The 24,871-nt window shown below is 40.5% G+C and overlaps 1 protein-coding gene across 21 annotated transcripts in view; it reads left to right on the top strand.

Moving 5' to 3' along the window:
• Positions 1–24,871, top strand: part of LOC18424775 (C2H2 and C2HC zinc fingers superfamily protein) — a 61,243-nt gene that overhangs the window by 21,021 nt on the left and 15,351 nt on the right. For 10 of the 21 annotated variants that reach the window (XM_088863918.1, XM_088863937.1, XM_088863916.1 and 7 more), the window contains one exon: positions 15,094–15,662. The exons of the other annotated variants lie outside the window; for them this stretch is intronic. The gene's annotated coding sequence lies outside the window, so the exon portion shown is untranslated. Of the gene's footprint in view, positions 1–15,093; positions 15,663–24,871 lie in introns of those variants that run through there. 21 annotated transcript variants of the gene reach the window in all.

The raw sequence follows: 24,871 nt of genomic DNA, 5'->3' as shown, positions 1-24,871 counted from the left end.
AAAGTCACTTTGTAGACTCTAGGCTCTAGATGAAGATTCTAATCTTTGTTGTATTCCTCATATTCTTCAGCCTTCTTGGGCCTTTACAGCTATCTACCAAGAACAATTGATGAATTTTTTACATTTTTCGAGACCTATTTTTATGCTTTTACCTGTCATAAGCACATTAAACGCCGGTTCAATTAAATATGATTTTCTACTTATAGTGAAAACCAGAAGGAGTGTCGTTGTTATGATCCTTTTGCCAACCAACTTTGAATTTCTTGACATGCTCTATTGCTTGATTATATTCCTTTTCTCGTGCCTCCTTCCATTAATCATGTTGCTTCACCTCCTACTTCGAAACTCACATGCTTTCCTAAGATCGCTACTCCTACACATTCCATGTAAGCTAAAGGTGAAAATAGGGGGTTCCACCTAAGGCTACCCCAGAACTTGACCCATTGTATGCCCTTATGGTTTGCTAAGATACATAAATCTGATCATGATTCTAATCCTCCTGAACCACTCCTCATTTTGTGTTGGAAAATATTTTTCTCCTAACTGTCATAATCAGGTTGCTGAATTTCCATGTTTTAGGAATGTCATGTAGAAAGAACTGCAAGCTTGAAACAAGGTTTATAAAAAATGCTAGGTGGCTCCTAGGTTGCCGGCCTGGTGCCTAGAGCCTCGGGCGCCTTGTAGTGCAAATTCTTTAGATATATACATATTTTTGTTTTACAAAATACGCATATATGCATATAGTTGTGTCAATTTTGTAATTTAAAATATTGTTACATACTTTCTTATATACAAACATTTGACATATAGCATGTTGGGAATAAACTTATTCAAAATTTCAAAATTCAAACCATACAAAACATTTAAAAGTCTAAAAGGCTATGTACTAGCAGTAGTCTAATAGTCTCCAACTCTCCAACTCTCTTTCTTTTCAACAAACTTACAAAAATATAAAACCACACAACAAAATAGTCCAAAAAATATAAAGTCTGTTTAACATACAAATGTCTAAAGTCCAAACCAAGATGGTGCAACAAAAATACTACAAAAGAAGAGAGAAGATATCAATAAGAATAAGAATCGTCATCGTTTACGCTTGCATCTACATCGGAATCCAGGTCGTCATCATCAAAATCATCACCCTCTTCAACATATTGCTCTTATTCCGTAGTTTCTTCTGAATCGGCCTCCTCCTATATCTTCCTTTGCGAGTGTGAAGTACTAGTAGCAATCATTGCTCGATTGGCCCTCATAGGATTAGAAGCTCGTCTCGAAGCCTACTCGGCCATTTCCTAGGTCATACTCTCCCTGGGGAAGACCTCCTCAGTATTAGGGTCCCAAACTAGCCAATCTAAAGCATTTTCCATGTCTTTCAAAGCGACGAGATCCTTCTTTTGCTGGTTAAACTTCTCCTTGAGTCTTAGATTCCCTCAAACAAAAACCAAGTCATTGAGCTTCCTTTGCTTTAGCCTATTTCTTCTCTTTGTATGCACTTATAAGAAAATATGCATGAGTATTAGACTACTATGATCTTCTATGAATTTATATTAGAAAAATGAATAAAGGCATATAAAATAGTAAAATACCATCTCAAACGAACTCCAATTGCACTCACAACCAGAAGAGGTAGTTGTCAACTAAAGATCCAAATAGCCATCTTTTGGAGGCCTTAGCACCTAGTTGTTATGAAAAAAACAAGGCCTTAACACATGGTCCATCCTGTATGACTCTAAACCACAGTACCTTCGTGGGGTCTTAGTACCTAAAGCATTGGCCGCTCGTACTCTCTTTACAAAGGGCACGAAAGGCCTTGAGATAATCTGTCCCTATTCCTCACATGAGAAAATTACTAAAGCATGGTTCATTTTGTTATGATAATGCTGCGAAAATTCCTTTGAGATTTTGAAGCATGATAAATAATCACCAAAACATGAAAGGAAAGGCATTATAAAGAAACTATCTTTGTACATGAGTTCAAGTACAGAGGTAAAGATATTAGGAAAGAAATCCGTCCATAAAATAAAGGAAAGTGTCCCATAAGGAAGAAAAGTTCCATGGTTCTGAGGGCTTTGAAGTGCCTCTGTAATTTGGGTATAACCAGCCCCATAGAGGGTTGAATCCCAAAAAATCTCGTATGTCCAATTGATCGAAAGTAGGAATCGGGGCAATAGCCCGGAGCATCAACTTAAACCAAGAGGACGGGATTGCCCCGAAATCACTCAACCTTCTCCCCATCGCGAGCATAGGCTCAAGAGTCGGGTTACGTTTAGGATGTGCATGAATGACAAATGGTGATTTAATATGGAGAAAATTAAAAGAAAAAAAGGGAAATATGAAGAAATCTCAAATAAAGATGGGGAAAGAAGAACTTACAGGATATGCTGGAGTTTCCATCGAAAATTTGAAGAATGATGAAAGAAGTTCGAAAATCCTAGATTTGTAGGCTTCACTTGCACGAAATCGAGGAGGTGCCAAATGTTGATGAAGAAAGCCGAAGATTGGTTGGGAAATTTGCAAGAGCACTATGAAGGAACCAGCAGGGATTTTTCGTAGTGGTAAAAACTTTTTGGTTGCAAAATTTTGGGTTGGCCAGAATCTTTTGAAAATGACCGGAAAAGGATATGAGGCTCGAAAAGGGTCACCGAAATCTCTTCTGAAGTAGCAGGAAGGGTGACTATGGAGCTTGCTTGAAGTTCTCCAGAATGCTAAAGGGTTGCTAAAGGGTTGCCAGAATGTTAAAGGAAGATGGAAGAACAAGAATGCCAAAGGGTTTTCAAGTGAAAAATGGAGAATGAGAGGTTGAGGAAGATGAAAAGATGGATATTTGAAGGGAGCGAAATTTTTTACCATAATGCCCCCCATCTGAAGGATGAAAGATGCTTATGCCCTCATACTTTTACTCAAACACCCCTCGACAATATTTGAAAAGATAGGGATGTAGGGTATGTGTTTGGAATCAAATCTATATTATTCTTAATGAACGAAGGATGGATAACTCAAACTGACAGGAGATGCGATAAAGATATATCCAATATTACGAGGATGATGCAAAAAACAAAATGAGATTGAGACAAAAATATAATACTAATTAAGCAAAATAAATGAGCTTTATCAATAGAAGTCTTGGGACTTAGCCCTTGCATTGTTCACAAAAAAAAGGACGAGAAAAAAAAGGGAAAAAGAAAATAGCTCTGCTAGCCTTAATTTAGGGCATCACTCCCCAAAGCGGATCAACTTGGCAACCCTAACCAATTTCCTCTTAACTAAGGCCAGAGTTTCCTTGATGTGTTCGACCTCTCCTCGATAGAAGTTGGACATATTCTGATGGTACTCCACATCTCGACGAAGCCGAGTTACCAACTCTTGAAGGTAAGGAATCTCCTAGAACTTGGGATTTTTCATTAGACCCGCTTCTAGGGCCGCCTTAGGGACCTCTTCTTCAGCCTCAGAAGAAGTAATGACAACTCTGAAGGTTGCATGATGCTTTCGGCTATTTTTGCCTTGGGTAGCAGTTGAAGGAGGAATGCCAATGCCATGTTCCTCACTGCTTGTAATTGCCACAATAAGTTGAGGACTAAGTCAGATCTACAAGTGACCTGGGAAGTTTGGAGATGGCATGGTTTAGGGTGTGAGGCGTGAGATATGACTCCCCTTTATTTTATAGACCTTCCGTGACGAACTCAAAGAGTTTATCTCTTGGGAACATGAAGTAATAATGTTGGATGTATTGGGAATTGAAGGCTTGACGGTTATTCGGTTCTTGATAAATATGAGGATTCCCAAGATAGGGGGAATGATCTGATGATAAAGACTGACGTCGAAACAAGATCACCCAAATTACCGGCCATTACGTGCTTTTGGGATTCTCCCACGCACACAACGCCCGGGGCGGTATTGCTGGGTGTATTTTTGTCACATGCAAGACTAGATACATTTTAAAAAATGCTCGATGGGAGAACAAGATGATCTTGACTAAAATGATATACCTTAAGTTAAGTATATCTTTAACAGTTATGAGTTATGGCTTTAACGTACGTTGAATAAAGATATGCAAACTCGATGAGTAAATCTCGTGAAGATATGATTTGAAATGGTGGATATGTCTCTTAGTCACCTATAAGGCTAAGTGTGTTTTAACCAACGCTCGATAGATTGAAGATAATGATATATAACAAAGCCAATAATGCATGCTTAATAGTTATCTTAACACACGATCGATAAGATACGAATATGATTCTTGATCATATTCGTAATAATATCTACTCACATGAAATACATGATATGACCAGGATTCACCATATGAAGGTCTTGATATGACTAAGGAGTATTGATTCGTCAATTAGTCCCTAAATGTTCTAACTTGCAACCGATGAAGATATGATGCCGATAGTTCGTTAGGTTAGCATATTCAAGGATTAAAGTCATCTCGTCTTGAGACAAGTTCTAGGATACGTACACTCGTAAGGTCTGATATGCCTGTCCGTGTGATATATGGAGGAACTAGATACAGTTTAATTTCTCGGCATTCGCCGTTAGTTATGCATGAGTGTGATAACTTACGAGCAATGATAAGAGGGCACCTAAACACCCTTCTAGAGCCCTCACGAATAAGATGAGCAGCTTGTTTGGTACAGGAGCCGCAAGGACAGGTGGATTTAACAGGTAATCTTTGATGTCCTGGAAAGCATTTTGATAAGACTCATCCATTCAAACGGAACATCCTTCTTCATGAGTCAACAAAAGGGTTTGCAATGCCTCGAGAGATTGGATATGAACCTCCAGATGTATGCTAGACGTCCTTGGAGAGACTTCAACCCACACAAGTTCCTTGGCAGGGGCATCTCTTGTATGACACCTATCTTTGTGGGTCTAGCTCAATTCCTTTGTGTCTCACAATAAAACCTAGAAATTTCTCAGATTTTACCCCGAATGCACACTTTAAAGGTTCATCTTTAGTTGATGCTTCCTCAATCTCTTAAATAAGGCTTCCAAATATGCAAGGAGAGTGGATCGATCCCTTGACTTGACAATCAGATTGTCGACATAACAATTCCATGAAATCATGGAGAATGTCCTCAAATGTAATTGTCATGGTGCTCTGGTAAGTGGCACTAGCATTCTTTAATTTAAATGGCAACACCTTGTAGCAATATATCTTCTTTGTGGTCCTGAAGGCAGTCAACTCCTTATCTTCAGGGGCCATCCTGATCTGATTGTAGCCCGAGTACCCATCCATAAACGAGAGGGCCTTAGGCTACTATCGAGTTAATCATAAATTTGGTGAGAGGTAAGGGAAAGTCGTCCTTGGTACCGGTCGAATTGAGGTTGTGGAAGTCAATACAGACTCTTATCTACCCGTTCTTTTTCTTAATTGGCACTATGGTGGCAAGCCACTTAGGATATATCACCTCCTTGATAGACTTAGCCTTTACCAAATTGTTAACCTCCGCCTCGATCTGAGTCGCTATATTCAGGTGAAACTTCCTCTGAGGTTGCTTTACTGGCTTTATGTGAGGATCGACAATAAGCTTATGAGTAGCTACTGTGGTATCCAATCCAGACATCTCTTGGTATTCCATGCGAAGATGTATCGATTAAGACGGAGGGAACTGATGTATTGTTTTCTCTCATTTGAGTCTAAATACAAACTCAGGAAGGTGGGTTTGTGGTCTCCTTCTTCGCCTAACTCGATTTCGATCAATTCGTCAATCGTGGCCTGACCTCCATCCTCTTGCCGTCGAGAGGTAGGCTCTATTTCAACCTCATCGTCTAAGTCTTCAGTTTCATGGCTACTCACAGACGTTATGGCACATTGGACTGTCCACTTTCTCTTATGCATGCTCTTTGAGCTAAATTCTAGGATCAAGGCATGTCCAAGTTCTTGAGTGTTAAATCTCCTACATGACACGTTTTCAATTGCTTGGAAGGAAGCTATCATGCCCTTTCCATTATTCAAGCCATGGTTGGTGGACGGGTCATAGTTCAGGTTCTCCATGATCCGGTGAGCCTGGGGACTATGTGGCTTCCACTATGGCTTCGAGACTCCATCTTTCAATGGAAAAGTCTAATATTCTTCTTGACATCCCTTCTTAAATCTCGTCTTCAGGGGAGAATTGACCAAACCATCCCCGACGTGATACAATATATCTAGTTCAACTTTTTCCAATATGATGGAAGTGAGGTACCTGGCCCCTGCTTCAACATCGAGACCTTTAAGGGCCCTAATTATGGCTTGCCCTATCCCATGATCCTCGTCGGAATCACTTTCACTCTCTAATATCTCTTCAGAGTAAGGATATGGATTTTTGAGATTGTAGAACCTAGCATATGCATAATGAGATTCTACCTTGGTAAACGACTTCCAGTCAACATAGACCGTATGTTACTGCCATTCATTAAAATATTTGAAGCATTGATAAAGGATTGAGGGGATGATGCCATTGTCGTGCAACCAGGGGCATCCCAGCCACACATTGTTGGAAGCTTTAGTCTCAATGACCTGAAATGTAGTATATGCCTCCAATTCTCTGGTTCTGAGTTTCAATCTAATACTCCCTATGGCTTGCTAAGTAACCCGGTTGAAACCCTGTATTACCATATGTCCTTATAAGTTCTTGACATCCATCCCTACGGATCTCAATGTTCTTATTGGGAGTAGGTTTACGGCTAATCCTTCGTCTATCGTTGTTTGATTGATGTGGACGCCGTGTAGGGTGTTGTCCACCATCAAGGGGTGGTTATGAGGCTTTGCTTCCAGCTGCAAGTCCGCATTAGAGAAGGTGACCGACATGGCATCAGGTAGAACTGCTAGGTCAAGTTCAACTTGATCGACCTCGGTCTGAAACTCTTCTGGAGATGAAAGGGCCTGTATTAGGGCCGCCCGGAGTTCTTTAGAAAACATGAGGGCGTCATAGACGCTTATAGCAACAAGTTTTCTTCTCATATAAGATGTCGGATTAGAGTCACTGGTCTATCCATCCACTGGTTGTTTTGCATGACCGATGGCATTGGATGTTTCAGCTTGTATCTCTGCAGCAGGCATCACCCTCTTGGGACCGACATCTTGAGGGGGTTTCGCTCACCACGCCTTATTCATGATGGCCATTCATCATTAGAGGCCTGGGCATGAAATTGTTCAGGGTAGGATGAAGCGATAGAGTTGATTGAGGATATTCCTTGGTCGTTTTCTACTCTGGTTTGTGGTGCCTTTAGACAAAGGGGGAGGAGCTTCCTCTTTATTCCCTGCCACTATCTGTATTTGTGATAGCACCGTTTCCAATGTATCCAGACCAACCCTTTTTAGAGCTTCGACCTGCATCCACTTCTTTTCCTTATGGCTAACATAGGTGCTCCAGCCTTGCTTTGAAACTTCCTCAGTATCTACTGAAAAGTTAAGGGTCCCAGAGTATTCCGAGCATAACTTGAAGATCTTTCGGTAAGGGCACCCTTCAACCCTTTCCATTATAGGGATCCAATGGACATGGTGCATGGGAGAGACACCGGTTGCGACTACAGTTATATATTTGCTCTTGTATCAGATCTTTCACAGGCCAACAATCCTCCAACTTGTGAGCATCAAACTCATGGTATCGACAATATGGAGCTCTTCAAAAGGTTTTCTAATATCTCGAGGACTTGATCTCTATCGAAAGAATATTTCCTTTCAATACATTCGCAGAGTGTCCCTCATCTCCATCTTTGTTCCCCTCGTTCACGTCCCGACGGTTGTGGAGAATCATAATTCTTGGGACATGGGTAACTCTTCCCTTTCCTCCCTGGGCGACTACAAAGGTAGTCATAAAAGTCTTAGCTTGAGTGACTTTGGCTTTGTCTTTATCAAATCTTCTAATGATCACTTGTTTCGGGTCCAGCCCAAAGCTTTCCATGAAGCTTTCAACGTTCAGGCAATGGAAATCAAGTCACTTAAATTCCAAAGATTGGAAATATATAGGTGTATTGCAATCACAGGCCTCACGTTCTTGATGCACATGTGCACCTCTTGGAGCTTAGGGAGTGCGTTGCATGCCCCACGCTAACGTTCCACCATCGAGCAATGTATTGTTGTACGAGTTCATGGTCGCTCTGTCTTATGTTGAGGAGTTTGGATTAATGAACCTCTCTTTCTGTGCTATGGAATCGTGCCAAGAATGCTTCTTGCATTTGTCTCCACATAAATATGGTCCCAGTAGGTAGATGTAAATACCAAGCAAAGAATGGTCCCAACAACGATTGTAAAAATTATCGTATCAAGAGGTGTCCATTATCGGTCGTGTCTGCACATACCGACACAAAGTGTGCCAAATGTTGATAAGGGGAGCCTTGCCCATAAAACAATGGAAACTGGGGGCGTGGATACTCCGGATTAGGTACCTCATCAATATATGCTAGATATGGCTTTCGATAAGTGTTTATTGATTGTATACCCGGGAGATGCAACGACCGTAAGTTCTCCATCACCAGGTCACACACTATTTCTGTGGTCAAGGCAGTGTTGGTGAGCCGTGGAGGCTGTTGCGGCATAGGTTCGCGAGTTGACCGATTTTCCATGATCGGGTTTGAGGACTGTTGCCCTGAAGGGTTGCCGGAAGTGGCAGTCACTCGGACCGCCTTTAACGTCTCAAGTTCAGGACCATGCGCCTGGAGTTCAACCTCTCTTAGAGTTAGCATAGTCCTCAGACGCAGCATCTCCTCGGACTCAGCCAGGTCATTCCCTCCTCCGACCATCATTACATTTGCAATAGGTTCTTGCTCAGATGGTCCTGTGGATTCACTATTTGAGACGGGCATTGTACGTTTTAGTAACTCGAAAGGGAGCAACAAAGTATTGACGGGAATGGACGATGCCTTTCGTGCCTTGGCGACACTGCGGGTAACATGGGGGTTAGTGCTAACTTGTTGGCGCTTACCCTTTCGTAGGAGGCTTAATAGGCAGGGGTCCCTCATTAAACGAGAGAGACTCGTCGAACCCGAGGGAAATCTTGCCTCCCGGAAGTTCTTCATCCTTGTTGACCCTATTGGAGGTTACTCCCATCACATTGCGTGAGGAGATCATCCAAGTCATGCGTGACCTCCTTCAACAGTGCCTCGGATTTTAGACCCATAACACCCGACCACATCTCGACCATGGGGTGGTAGTTCGATTGGGTGGCTTTCCTTGCTCTTTCACAGAGGTATTGATCAAGGACCTCGCGCGCATGCTTAAGGACTGCCATGACACGTAGTTTTTGGGCTCTCATGTGCCTCTTGGATTTAGCCTTAGAAATATAGGGAGGCTCGCAATCATCTTGTGCCATGTTGCAAAAATCTAGGTCGCAGAAACACTTGATGGCCTAGGTGTGACCAGCATACGAACCGGGTAGGTGGGGACCACAAGGATGCCTAACTGCCGGTTGATGAGCATTCCGGGAGCCAGGCGAATTAGTATCGTGAAGATGCCTAACCGCCGGGGTATGAGCAGTGTATGGCGAATTGGATTGGTTAGTACCGCAAAGATTCCTAACTGTCGATCGATGAGTATTCCGGGAGCCAATGAAGTTAGTATCGTGCAGATGCCTAACCGACGGTGTATGAGTAGTGTATGGCGAACCGGGTTGGTTAGTATCGCGACGATGCCTAACTGTCGGTGTATGAGCAACATATAGTGAACCGAGCTGGTTAGTATCGAGAAGATTACTAACCACCTGTTAATGAGCATTCTGGGAGCCAGGCAAGTTAGTATCACGAAGATGCCTAACTGTCGACATATGAGCAGCGTATGGCGAATTGAGTTGGTTAGTATATCGAAGATTCCTAGCCGTCGGTTGATGAGCATTCCAGGAGCCAGGCAAGTTAGTATCGCGAAGATGCCTAACCACCGGCGTATGAGCAGCTATGGCGAACCAAGCTCGTTACTATCACGAAGATTCCTAACCGCCGGTCGATGAGCATTTCGGGAGCCGGGCAAGTTAGTATTCTGAAGATGCCTAGCTGTCGGTGTATGAGCAAATGTTTATACTCGAAAATGCGGGCAAGGCACTTCTCCCCGCCTTGGTTTTGGGTGCAAATAAATCGATGAGTTGATAGAGTATGGATCCTGTCAAATTATGTCCCAAGGGAGAATCGGGTCCTAAGACCTTATCTCTCTCGGATCACCAACAAAGTCGACTTCTCTCCTATTTCAACCTTAGAACTCAACAAAGAAAGCTTTTAAAAAGGGTTTGGGTAAAAAGAAGATTTTAAAATAAGCAGTTTAGAAAGAGAACAAGAGAGGAGAACCATAAGTAAATAACTAAGCTGGGAAGATACAAATAAACAGGGGTGAAGAATCTAACTATAAGATGCAAGAAGAATGAGAAATTAAAGAGCATGAAGATAAATGAATAAGGCTTAATCTAACCATACATAACATAGAATAAAAGAGAAAGAGAATTGTAGAGATACAAGCATGATTATAAAGAAGGAAGGAGATGAGGTCCTTATCAATGAGGTAAAGAGATATAAGTACAAGATGAGAATAAAGTTAATAATACAACATGGAAGGGAATAAAATGAGAGAAAGAGGCAAGAAAATTAATACTAATAAATAACATGCAAGGAGAGTAATAAACTAAATACAAGAAAGAGATATGAGGAAAGAGCGTAAGAAAGAGTGCTAAGATAAATGAGATAAGACAGAAATAGATAATGACACATTGAAAAGGGGAGAGAGGAATAGACAAATACAAGTTACTAATAAACGATAATAAAAAAAGATGCAACTAAAGGAGAACGAGAGATGCTAAATTGTTGAACAAAATACAAGGGAAATAAACTAAATAGCTATAAGAGAGAGAGAAGGAAAAGAGAAGGAGATTATGTTAACTAAAGAAAGGAAGAACAATAATAATCAAAGAAAGAGAAAACAAGTTTTTGTTGAAAGATATGAGAGAGACTAAAGATCTATATTATCAAAGGAACAAAAGAGAAAGGGACAAATGCAACAAATCTATCTATAAACAAATGCAATAAGAGAAAACGACAAGTAGGCAAATATTAAAAGAGATGAGAGATTAGATGAGAAAAGAAGATCTATACTACTAAATGAAGAAACAAACAAGAGGAATCAGTATAACAAAACAAAAAGAATAAATGCAAACCAACGAAGAGGAAATGATCATGCAACGAAGAAGACGAAAGGAGGAAGGGAGGATTTAAATATAACTAACTGAGGATAATAAATATTACATTAAATGTACGACAATGGAGAGTGAATATGATCGTAAATAAGTGGAAATAGGGAAGAATAGTTAGATATAACTAAAAGAAATAAATGCAAGAGATATAAGAAGAGGAAAGGGAGAGCTACGTCAAGAGATGAAGGAAGGAATGAAGAAAATCATAAATGTAACTAATAAATGAGAATAAATGCTAGAAAACAAAGGAAAAAAGAAAAAAAATAACATTTAGGTCTGGCCTGCTGGCCCGGCGTCCAGAGTCGGCACCGATTCAAATCGGTTGGTTGCACAGTCAATCCCGAACTTTTTCAGTTTTTAATGGGGCAACTAATATTAAGAGGAAGGGGGCCCAAAAGGTCTGATTATCTAGACCTCCTTCGGTTGAAAATGTAACTTGAAGGAGTTTGTAGTTTAGTTTTGGATTGAAGGGGTTTGATAGAATGGAGTTTGCTCAAGTAGGCTCACCTAGGGCCTTCTTCTCTCAACCTCAAGTTTAAGCTCAAGATCAAGAGATTTTTTACCATAACCTAAGCGCAAGATTGAGAAAACTCGGACATAGTCTTAGCATAAAACCATTAGGATTCGGGCCTTATGACTAAGGTGATGGAGGCTATTTATAAGAAAAATGGACCCATGACAGCTTGTAGGTCGGTTTTGTGCGATTTTTGGACCATTAGAATTCTAAAGACATTTGCAATGGTGTTGGCGTTAGTGGGAATGATGCCATGTCATTAATGTAGTAATAATGACGGTCAACAAAACAATAATTGCTCATTAATGGGGCCGATATGGCCATATCAGTGTCTGGTACCATTGGCAATGGCGCCGGCAACATTCTGACAGCGTTTAAACCCTGTTTTGGACAAATGTCACATTTTGGTGACTATGGTCTGGTTCAGATGGACCAATCACCGCTTGAAGCTATTCCAACTGGCGCCAACAGCATTGGTAACCAGCTGGCACGCTGTCTTGGTTTTACCTTTGTTTGATCATCGTCCAATGGAAATTCGACAACCTCAAGCCGTATTATTGTTTAACATGTCAGTACGGGTCTACCATGTCGGCGCATGCAGATTCATGTGTTAGGTGTCATCTCAATCATGTGGGCCAGGTTGTTTCCTACTTAGTGGAGGTCTCGGGGCCTAACATTAGTATGACTGGAGCTAGTGGCATTGACATTGCCGCCAGACTTTTGGTCCTCTAGATGCTCAAAGAGTGGGCCTGGAGCTAGGCGCTTGATTGAATGGCGCTAGCGCCATTGGGAATGGCATCAAGCTTCTGGTCTCCTAGGTCGCCTATTCAGTGATTGAGGTGCCTTCGGTATGTTTCCTTCGGACATCTGGTAGGGCTTCGGTGGCCGTTGGGGCAAAATCAGAGCCTTCCTTTTTTAAGTGCTTCAAAGTCAAGTCGTTTCTGAGTCTGTCTTGCCTTGTTTCACGTCTCGGTGCCTTTGGTCCCACTAGGGCCATAAAGGTTTGGTGGAGGCTAGGTTTACGGAAAGGGGTTCCGGTGGGGTGAATGGTTTAAAATATCTAGGTAGTCTGCTTGGGACATTTCGATGTATCCATAACTTCTCCAGTCAAGATCGGGGTATTTACAACAGTGTATGGGGAATCGGGCTGGTTAGTATCGCGAACATTCCTAATCGTCAGGCGATGAGCATTCTAGGTGCTAGAATGCTTGTGAATGCTTAACATCCCATGCAACGATGGGAAGTGCACATGTGGGGCCCATGGCCTTAGGCCCTTATGTGGGTCCCAGTTAATCCCACATGCCACAAAAATTGTACACGTTATGTGGTGGTTGTTGAGGATTTGGCCATTGCCCTCACAGGCCTCCAACAACATGTAGGAGATAACAAGCCCCCTAGTCAATATCATTATCTCTGGGCATCTTTTCCACCTCAACAAGGGATGACCCTACAATGTAACCCTCAATTGTAGTTCCTTTGCTCAAGGATAAAGTTTTGGACTTCGACTCAGTTGTAAACCACTCAATTCTAGCTAGGTTAATCAACAAATTACAAAATACCATATTGATTGCATAGGGACCACACTCCCACTGGAACACACATCTATTATGATTCTTTTGTTTTACATGCTCTCAAAGCCTTTAGGTACCACAAACTCCAGCATACATAGCATAGATTAGAATAATTGAGATGCATCCTTTGTATATGTCATCATCATCATCATTTTAGCTTTTTTTGATTAATGGGAGTTGGCTGCATGAATCCTAGTTTTCAATTTTGTTACCCCTTGCATACGTAGTCGTCTTTAATTCACTTTTGGCACACTTAGTCTTGCTTAAACTACTCACCTTCAATGGGTGGTGGCAATTTCCGCTGTCCGGTAAGTGATGCCAAAGACCAAGACCACCTTGAGTGCTATCAACAATAAAAGTAATTTTCTAGGGAAAATTATAGATACTTTCCAAATCAACTTTCTAGTCATCCTACCCCTAAATTTTTTGTATCACATCTTAAACCTCAATACTATTTTTTTTATATTTACCCTAAAATAAAAAAGTCATGAATATAATACAAATATACCTTTTCTCACACTTTTGACTCGGCCACCATTACCGATCAACCCCTCTCTCTCTCTCTCTCTCTCTCTCTCTCTCTCTCTCTCTCTCTCTCTCTCTCTCTCTCTCTCTCTCTCTCTCTCTCTCTCTCTCTCTCTCTCTCTCTCTCTCTCTCTCTCTCTCCAGTCTTCACCTCCAAGCCTTTCCTCTTCTCCATAACCCCCTCGAACATGACCCACTAGCTCCTCCAGCCCGTTCCCACTTCTCCCTTTCTCCTGTATATTCACAGGCAACACAATCTCAGCCATTGATTCCTCGACCTTTTGCTTCAAAGCCTACTTTGTATTCCCTATCATATTTTCAGCGATCCCACCAACGGAGATGGCCACCATGTGGCCAGAAAAATCAGGATGCCTGAGCTCGAACTAAGACCTACCTTGTTGCGTTTTTTTTCCTTTGTCCATAAATTTTGTGTTTTGGAGTGGTCGATTTTACAGAGAGAAAGGTGGGGTGGGTTTAAAAGGGAGATAGAAGAGTGGTGATGGCTTGAAATATGGCTTGGGGCTTTCACCACCCGTTCTCTGATTTCTGGTGCTTCTTGAATTTATTTTGTGCTTTCTTGTCTCCGCAAATCTTAGTTTAGAGTTTCTTAGGTCATAAATTTCCGTTTTAGGGATTTCAGACGTCCTCTCGTGCTACTCCTCTTAACTACGATAGCTAGGGTTTTATCTCTGAAAACCTAGGTTTCCATAATTACTTTTGTAGTGAACTTGGTGTTCGAAAATGGTCGGATGAGTTTACCGGTGATTTTGGGGTTGATAAGACGCCCGGAATTTGGTATTAATAATGATTACTGGGTCGGTGAGTCGTTGGGATCCGAAGTTTCTGGTGAATTTACCGGTGAGGCAGTAGTGAAATGGGAATGATATTTGGCGTTTTGGTTTCAAAGAGAATGTGGGCACGAGAGAACGAGTGAGTTCAAAACATAGGGGAAGAGAGCGGGTAAAGGCACTTTACTCTTTTGAGTCGGGAGTTAAATACAAAAAAAAAAATAGTATTGGGTCTAAGGTATGATTCTAAAAGTATAAAGTTGATTTGGAGGGGTGTCTGTCATTTTCCCTAATCTCTATTTCCATTCTGTTTCAAGGCATGTCTACGCATGTCTGACTATAATCTCTCTCCTTTATTGCATATGGTAGAGCGGGTTTCTCTGTATCGCATTCCAATTTGTAAATGTGGGACTACAAAACAACATTTTCCTCCGACAGAAAGTACAATTTACAACATAAAAGCATTTGAATTTGTATTGTTTTGAAATAACCTAAAGTTTATTTCTTACAACAGAAATACTAACATAAAATACATGGCTGACTAGGGCCGGGCCTGAGCCAGGCAGTTCATGTCCCCCCGAAAGCTAGGCCGCATATAAAGGCCGAAGCGCAGTTCAGTCCATCCATGTATAATTGAACGCCCTGGCCAAGACTAGGGCTATAAGGTGTGGGGCCATGCCAAGGCTAGTACAAGTACCAGCCCGAACAATTACGAGGCTTAGATCTAGCGACCCACGGTGTACGGTGCGTTGCAAAAAGAGTCCATGGCCGTGTCTGTCATCTGTGAGAAAGGAAGGGTACTTGTACCTTTAGAAGCCAAGGTCTCCCCCAATCATAAAGGATCATGGCTTTGTACCCCGAATGTCACCATCAAAACTCCTACAGACTTAAAGCTTCAATCTACATAAGGCCGTTGAGTCTACTATTTTCCCCTGAAAATTCATTCTGGAAGTTGGTTGCATATCCCCAAGGGGTGGATAGTGACGATTACTGATGCATGTTACAAATTCTGAAAGGTAGGCAACAACATCAATAATGACGATTAATGAAGCATGTTAAAACACTTATTCATGGCAGACAGCTCATGAAGAGTTATTAAGTTTGTCCCTTGCCATTTTTTGTAGTGTTGTTATGACTCTTTGCACAAAACTCATTGAGTGCATCATCACGTTGCCCGGTCCATCATCTGCTAACCATGCTTATTTTGCCAACAAATTTTGAAATGAAGGATATTTGAAAAAGAGAACTCCCATTCCTCAAGCATCTTGCCTTTGACTGCAAATTTGGAAAATAAAACATAAGACAAAGGAAACGTGTAGTGTAATACCAATGTTTGGCGACTCGAACTTGGTGGGGTCACTTCAAAGTCAGTTCTCTTGCGAATTTAAAAGATTATAGGCTCCCTTGGAAGCATATCCTCCATTGAGGTAAAACGGTTTTAGGACCCCAATTTTTGGGATGCAACTTCCGAAGTGATATGCTCTTTTACACTTAACGTGGAATTGAAATTAAAACTTTTACAACTAATACATGCACATCCAAGTGCAAATACGGTTTTCTCACTGTCACACTCAGTACAGCAATTATGACTCAAATATCAATTAAAAAAACTCAAATTATAACTCAATGGAGTTCCCTAATCATTTGCACAAACACTTTGTACATCAAAGTGTAAATTGTTTACACATTGTTTACACATGAACTTTCACATAGACTGCACATTACAACTTTCCCATCAACAAATATATCACATCAACACATTATACCTAAATCCCGATAACTAGAAACTTACATAAACTCAAAAACATAGTGAAAAGATTGTAAAATATACAAAGGAAATTAATGATTTGAACCCATTTTGCTCGGATCACAAATTGGATATTTAAAAAACTTAGTTTTGTCTCATAGATGAAAACACGGATGACTCTAATCACAAAAGTTTTCTTACTCATACAAGTTGAAAGCTAATGATCGCTGATCTACCGTTTAACTATGATCAAAATGAGAGAGAGGTCACCTTTTAAAGCACCAAACAGTTAGGTGAAGCCAATTGAAGGTAACTCATATTGAACAAATATAAATAGGAAAATGCTGAGATTAGTCCTCTATCCCATATGAACATATGTTTTCATATGAGCCCAATGGTCCAGATTAAATCTGGGTCGATCAGACGGTCGACTTCATTTCGTATTTGAATTTGAATTTTTTTTTTTACGAATCTAAATAATTTGGAATTTTAAGCATGTATTTTTAAAAACATTTAAAAATCTAATAAAAATATCAAAAAAATAATTTGTAATAAATAAATTAACCAAACTATTCCTGAAGTGTTTCGGGGGTGTTTTGGTCAATTTATTTTTTGTAAATTATTTTTAAAATATTTTTATTAAGTGTACAGTGATTAGAAGAATACACGTCTAAAATTTCAAGTTATTTAGATTTGTATAAAAAAAAGTAAAATTCAAACACGAAATGAGGTCGTGACCGTCAGATCAGCTCAGATTCAATCTGGGCCGTTGGGCTTATATGTTCACATGAGCTAGTAGGCTAATCTCAATATTATATATATATATATATATATATATATATATATATATATATATATATATATATATATATATATATATATATATATATATGGTAATGATTTCAGGCAACCATTGTATAGTAATATGATGCAACAACTTTAAAAAACCATCTTATGATCATTTTTTTGATCCCAAAATTGATATATACACTCTTTTCATTCTAATGAACAATCATAAAAAAAGCAAAAACTGAAAACACAACCTAGAAAGTATTTTTTAGCTCAATTGATATAGGTCGTTCATTTGGTGAGATGCATAGATCTAGGCCTTAGAAAGATTTTTTCATTTTCATTTTTTTTGGATGGATTTATTATCATTAGATGAACAATGTTAAAAAATAAAAAAATGATTTTGATTTCATAAAGGCTAGGATCTTGAAATTCACAAAATGAATGGTCTAGATTCATTTTTGGATGGGACTCATTTTGACCATATCTAGGGTTCAAATTGAATTTTTTTTTTTGGGATTGATTATTGAGATGAAGAAAGTGTGTGTGCAAAATTTGGGGTCATACAAATACTACAAACATGGTTTTCTAGAAGTGTCGTTGTATTATACTACGATACAACTATTGCATTGGATCATTGCTTATATATATATATATATATATATATATATATATATATATATATATATATATATATATATATATATATATATATATATATATATATATATATAGTGCGGCAAATTATCATTTACCAAAACACTTTTCTCCAAGACCACACTCTAGCAAATGAGCCTCAAATGGACACAAATTACTCACTAATTTTCATGAAAAGCTAACACATGCCTAGTTTGAGAGGATAATGAAATATCACCAAAACACTAGGGAATGACGTAAAGATGTAACTGTAATGGATGAATTGCAATAGATAAACTATGGGATAAAAATTTAAATAAAAAAAAAATGGTAGAGATAGTTACCTTAGAATATAGGCACTAGACACCTTAAGACTTAACATAAACCAACCCCATGATCAAGAGGCTTCACCGAAGAGGCTTAATGGAGTAAAGGGGAACGAGCTCAGAGTGGGGCATAGAGATTTCTTTCTATTCTCTTTCTCTTTCTACATTGGTTCAAGTGTGTATGGAATAGAGGTGAAGAGATATTTTTGAGTGAACAAATTCAAGCCCTTGATATTATTCATCTACAGTACATGAGAGGGTTATGATCCGAGCCATACATCTATGCCTAGCTTTCAAGATCAATGGATATGATTTAGATGCCATTATCACTCCATAAAACATTAAATTAATCATTTTACCAAATTACCTTTGACCGATAAAAAGTTTTTTCATATACCCTTTAATCATTCCATAATTGTCCATAAAAATTTATGAAAATAATAAGACATCATAAAGATAGAGGCATGCCCTTATGATAATTTGAAATAGATATTCTAACTAGGATAATGTTCCCTGTATGAGTCAATAATCATGTGTCATTTTATAACCTTGACATGGGCTTAGCCAATGAGATAATGCTACACAAAAAGCCACTTTAAAATTTTCTTATTTCATGGATTAGGGTTTAAGTCGAATTATCATGGCTCGTGTCAACCCTAGGCACCGTATTCCATCTCACATGTGTGGTAAAACTTAAACATAATTTTATTAAAAACTTTATAACTTACATGAACAAAATACCTAATACCAAATACCAAATAAGGACAACCCCCTTAGCCATTGATGTAATGCATAAGTCAGCAAGATTCGGGTCATGGGACTACCCCATGGCCACCATATGGACACTTGGGTGTCATTTGGGCTCCCAATTAGTTGTCCTTGTTTGGAGTTAGCCCAAAAATATTTTAAAAACCTCGTTTTTAAGTCTAAAAAGTTTCAAAAAATTCTCAATACTTCTAAAAAATTACCTAGATGATTTTCCACCATAAATATTCATTTTCTCATCATAATAAAACTAGACAATTGATAAATGACATCTATAGGCTAAGGACTAGTTATTGGAGTACTCTAATGGGTTAGTCTGGAATAATGGTCTTCTCTTCTTGGAATGACCCAACGACCCTATGCTCCATTGTCTATGGTAGAGACGCATAATCTGGCTTCATCAAAGTTACCCCTGTCACAACCCCGCCCCCTGACGCCTACCATGCCGGAGGGCAACAAAGTGCGGAATTGTGATCCAGAGTAGCGAATGTCACTCAGGTAGGAGTGCGCTCAATGCATTAGAAAAGCGGTAATCAAAGAAAACCACGAAGGAAAACAAAACTTCCATAACACATACAATCACTAAAAACTGGACAACCAGATCCTCAACTGAAAAACACTGTATATAAATTTTTTCCAAAGTGTTACAAAAGGTTCCCGGGCATCTAAGGCCCTAATCATTACATAACTTCAAAATTTAAACAAAGTCTGTGGCTAACAGCCATCAGACACATACAATGGAAATCAAACTTCTGTAAGTAGCACGAACTCCACCCTTCAGCCGCGGTCCCTGGGCCACCTGTCCTTGACTTGCTGCTATCAATCTACAAGGATGGAAGTTGTAGGAATGAGCTAACCCCAGTAAGTAGATTCAGATGCCATGTGCCACTATTATATCAAGCAATATGTCGAGAATGATTCCTTTGAGGGATGAGCAGTTACAATGCAGAGAACATATAAAATAGCAATTATCAAATAATCCCATCACAAACATCCTAACAAATCATCATCACTAATAATTCAACATGTATAATAATGAATATAAACAACATTAGCAAGCATTAATCAACTCACCCCTTGACTCTCCTGCTCTTGAAGTAGAAGCCCTATTCATCAGGCCAAACAAATCTCATTGCTTAGGACTTCTACCATCACTCAGGAGGGAAAACAATGACAAGTAGGTGACCCACTTCGTAATGCCTTCACTCACGCACACACACAATTCCCAGCATGCTTTGGGGCTTTTGATAGGAACTTGTCTTGCAAGACAATTTTTTTTTTTTTTTGCGTCACACAAAATTTGGGGGGGGGAGTGTGCGACCCTCCCATCACACACTCATCCTAACTCCCCTCCTATTATAGGGAGTTAGAAAAAGTTCCAGCACCAGTTGGCAATGCAATATGCTCAAAGGACACTGGATCACATGTCTCTTTGCTTGTCTCAATATCAAGCGCACATATCACCTACCACATGGGCCCTATCAAATAGCACTTATCACAAAATGCTTATCTCTTGGCACTTATCAAATAACACTTCTTACAAAACACTTATCACATAGTACTTATCACATAGTACTTAACAAACAACACTTATCACATAACAATTATCACTTGGCACTTATCACATGGCACTTAACAAATAACACTTATCACATAACACTTATCACTTTTCTAGAAATTCCTGCAACCATAACAGTGACGTCCTTATAGAAAGATGAGCATAAATTCCAAACCATAAGGAATTTTGGCATTGTTCCAAAACCAATTTCAAAGTAGATTCACACATATTTCATTTAAAAGTTATTTGAGTTCATTTGGATAAGATTTGATCAGTCAACAACTCATTACAAAACAAACATGTAACAGTCGCTAGAAATTGCTTCAACTACCATAGTGATACACTCATGGAAAAATGAGTACAATTTCCAAATCATAAATAATTTTGACATGGTTCCGAAAACAATTTCGAAGTAAATTTATACATATTTCATTTAAAAGTTGTTTGAGTTCATTTGGATAATATTTTGTCAGTCAACAACTCATTACAAGACATGTAACAGTCCCTGGAAACTCCTGCAACTACTGCAGTGACACACTCATGGAAAAATGAGTATAATTTCCAAATCATAAAGAATTTTGACATGGTTCCAAAACAAAGTTCGAATTAAATTCAACATATTTTATTTCAAAGTATTTTGAGTTCATTTGGATAAGATTTGGTCAGTCAACAACTCGTTACAAAACATGTAACAGTCCCTGGAATTTTCATATTACAATTTTGGCATATCTTAGTAAATGGCCCATAACTCTTTAATCAAAAGAGATAGTGATATGGGGTCTTTTCCATTTTCAATTCGACTAAAAAAGGTATTTCTAAACAGAATTTCATACCCAACAGAAGTATTCTCAAAGTTCAAACAGTTGCTCAAAGAAGCATAAGAATTCTGGAAAAATGAAGTGCACACATGACTAAATAGATCCACTTCCATTTTTCTACTTAATTTTCATACGAATCATGCATCAAACAGGCATGAAACATGGATATTGACTCCACTTACAGTATTGCAAGGACTCCTAGTGTACTCTAAGGGCCAAGCTCCACAGATGGTGTGTGTGTGTCTTCAAGTTCTTAAATCTAAGGGTGGACGTGAGAGAGAGAGCAAAAGCTTAAGGAGGAGTGAGAAGGGCTTAAATAGGCCAAAGGGAGGGGGTGGCAATAGAAGAATGACAAGTGGCCTCCTTGGTAGCATGCAAAGGCCAACTGTCAAAAAGAGAAATATGCAAGTTCCACTTAGCACACAAGGAGCATGCAGATAATCATGGAAGAATTGTGCTCGGCGGTGTCTTCTTCGTCCAAGTCGCGCATGGTAGCACTCTTCTCTTCTTGTGTGCACGACAACACTCTCACTACCGCACACTCATTCTGCTGTACGCTCACACTGTCGCTCACTCTCTTTACCGTGCGCTCACAGCGCTGTGCGTTCTCACTACCGTGCACGTTTTCATTGCCGCATGCTCACACTGTCGTGCACTATCTCACTGCCGAACGCGTTCTCACTGCCACGCGCTCTCCCATTGTCGCTCGTGTTCTTACTGTCGCGTGCTCACACTGCCATGCGCTCTCTCTTTTCTTCTATCTCTTATTGCCATGCGAGGCGGTAAAACTTACACGCACAACGACATTTCCCTTGTATGCACGACAACATCTCATGCATGCACGACGCCTTCTCAAGCCGAACAAATCTCGATCCTTACATTATCCCCCCCTTAAAAGGACTTTATCCTCAAAATCATATTTCTGCTAATCGAATAAATGGGGGTAGTTATTCCTAATTTCATCTTCCTGTTCCCAGGTCGATTCTTCCTGCGAATAGTATTTCCACAAAACACAGACCAGAGGAATTTCTTTGTTGTGCAACATCTGCATTCTTCGATTCAGTATCTCAATAGGTTGCTCGATGTTGGTCAAGTCTTCTCTGATCGAAATTGGTTCATATCTCAGAACATGGGATGGCTCAGGCTGGTACTTCCTTAACAGAGATACATGAAAAACATTATGGATATTCGCCAACTCGAGTGGCTGGGCAAGTCGATATAGCATGTCTCCAACTTTTTGTAGAATCTCAAAGGGCCCAATATAACGTGGACTCAACTTTCCTTTCTACACCGAACCTCATAACACCCTTAGTTGGCGACACCTTCAGGAATACCCGATCACCCACCTCAAACTTGAGGTCCCTTCTTCGGTTATCGGCATTACTCTTCTGCCGACTTTGAGCTGTTCTGGCTTTAAAAGCCTTATTTTACCAACCTCATCCCAACAGAAAGGTGACCTACACTTCCTCCCACACAGGGTTGTTGTACATCATTTTTTATGTACTTCCATGAGCCCGTGCGAATAAGGAGAGAGCCGGTGATGGTTTGGTCTCGCGGGTTCACGAAACACGCTCAGACATGATTGTGCTGAGAAATAAAGCCTCTAGCCTAGTGACATGGGTGCGGTGCCCTTGCACCAAAGAAGGACCCACCACTGTAGCCCTATGAGAGAGGTTGCAGCACGGCACCAGACCATCGGCATTATACTCAGAATATTAAAAAACCCCTGAGGACCAAATTTGGGCTCAATCGAACCCCTTTAAAAGCGTCTATGCTCATGCGGTCTTGCAACTCATGGGTTTTACCTTAGTGCAATGCGGCTTCACCAAACCAGTCCCGGAATGGGGCTATGTCAAGGTTTTCCGGTAGCAACTTCTCCAACCCACGCTGAAATCAGACCGAGCTCAAATGTTCACATGTTCTATATCACACCAGCCTCGTCATTTTGACCTAAGGCACTCACTATGGCGTGATCGGGAACCCCTATTGCTCTAAAAAGGAAAGCAGTCGGAGAAACTAGGACAAAGAAAAGAGGTCCAGCAGGCTCCAAATTCAGTGAAGCATAGCTCAAAATCCAGGCCATGGACTGGAGAGAGGAAGATTTCAAAAGAATCACCTCTCACATAGCTACATTCTGGTATGACTCGTTGCATTCATTCCTTTGTTCGATGAAGGCGAGTCCTCAGGTCACCAAAGAAGCAAATCCAGTCGGTCACCGGAATCCCTTTCTCTGCTAACCTTCCAAAATAATTGAAGACTCAAATTTGCACCAAATCGATGCCAACTTGGTGCAAAATAACTGCAACAAACTCGTCTCTGAATTGTAAGTAGAGCCAGGAGCTAAAGCGACGCAGCTAGGAGATGCGTCGGCAAACAAAGTCCACAAAATTTGCCGGACTTTCACCCTGGGGAAGAAGGCCACCACAACACGTTTGAAGGGCATCAAAATGCTCACATTCGAAAGAAGAATGAAGATATGTTGTTGAAAACGCTGAACAATTCCCGCATGTTGCAGAACCAGCTTCCAAGGTCTTCCCATGGTAGAGCAACCTGCATGCAGGAACGGTCTCATCATTTGAGCAAACAATCATAGAGGAATTTTGGTTATTTGCATCTAATTTTCGATTTGTTTTCAATTATTTTCATTGTAATTAAGCTTGATTAATTAAGCTTGACTTTTGAGCATTCACCCCTATTTGGTGAATCCTCTATATAAGCAAGCTTAACTCATTCGTAAAAGGGTCCATCCAAAAGGTTCCCTTTTTGGAAACTCTAATACCCCAAAAGCTGGGAAGAATCGAGGTTAGTTCATTCTTGCTTTGTCTTATTCTGTGAGCCCCTAGCCCATTCGGGAGAGAAGAGATGAAGAGAGAGAAAACTTTGAGAGGGAGGGTATCCCTGAGTGTGAGGTCCTGCGGACACCCCGGTCGCACGGATCATCCCATTTCCCCTGAGTCGGGTCATTCCTTCTCTCTCTCTCTCTCTCTCTCTCTCTCTCTCTTCCTCCCACTTCTGAGTGCGTGACCCCATTTGTGCGGAAGCCCCCGTTTATCCACGAGCCCGTGGACATGTCCTAACTTGCGGGACTCTTCCCTTGACTTATATCCATGCCCCCTTTTAGTTGTCAGCAAACCCTTCGAAGAAGGGCATCTAGGGAGGAGAGACATCAAGATCCCATCCCTATAGCATTGAGGGAGTGAAAAGAGAGAGATAGATTGAGAACTTGAGGAGGGCTCCCTTTTAAACCGTGCTGACAAGCAGCCGGAGGGCTTCGTAATTGTTTTAAGAGGGCCATCTGCTCGGACGCGTCCCTAAACCTCTAGTCATAAAAATCTCTCATAGTTGGCTCCCTATCCGCAAGTAAGAGGCCCCGAGTGGCCACCGCGCGTCGTAGCTCCGCAGTTGTTCGGGAGAGGGTTTCCTCACCCCCCCACGGAGGGAAACCAGGACCCCACCGACATCAACTGACGACTCCATTGGGGATGCATCACCCTATCATTGGCTCGAGCCATCTCCAGGTACCAATCTCTCTGTCCCCTCTTTCTACTCTTGCTATGGGATCCACTTATCTCTCTTTCCTCCGGGTTGGGGAGTTCAACATCCCCATTCCCACGACTGCTCATGGAGAGGCTCGACTATTTGGTCCTCCCTCACCTGTGTGTCCTCTTTGCAGCTATGCTGACC

Source organism: Amborella trichopoda, chromosome 4, assembly GCF_054954075.1.
Source record: "Amborella trichopoda isolate Santa Cruz 75 chromosome 4, AtrichopodaSantaCruz75HAP2 v2.0, whole genome shotgun sequence".
Lineage (NCBI taxonomy): Eukaryota > Viridiplantae > Streptophyta > Magnoliopsida > Amborellales > Amborellaceae > Amborella > Amborella trichopoda.
The sequence above is the reverse complement of the archived record's forward strand: the minus strand, read 5'-3'. Positions and strand labels throughout refer to the sequence as shown.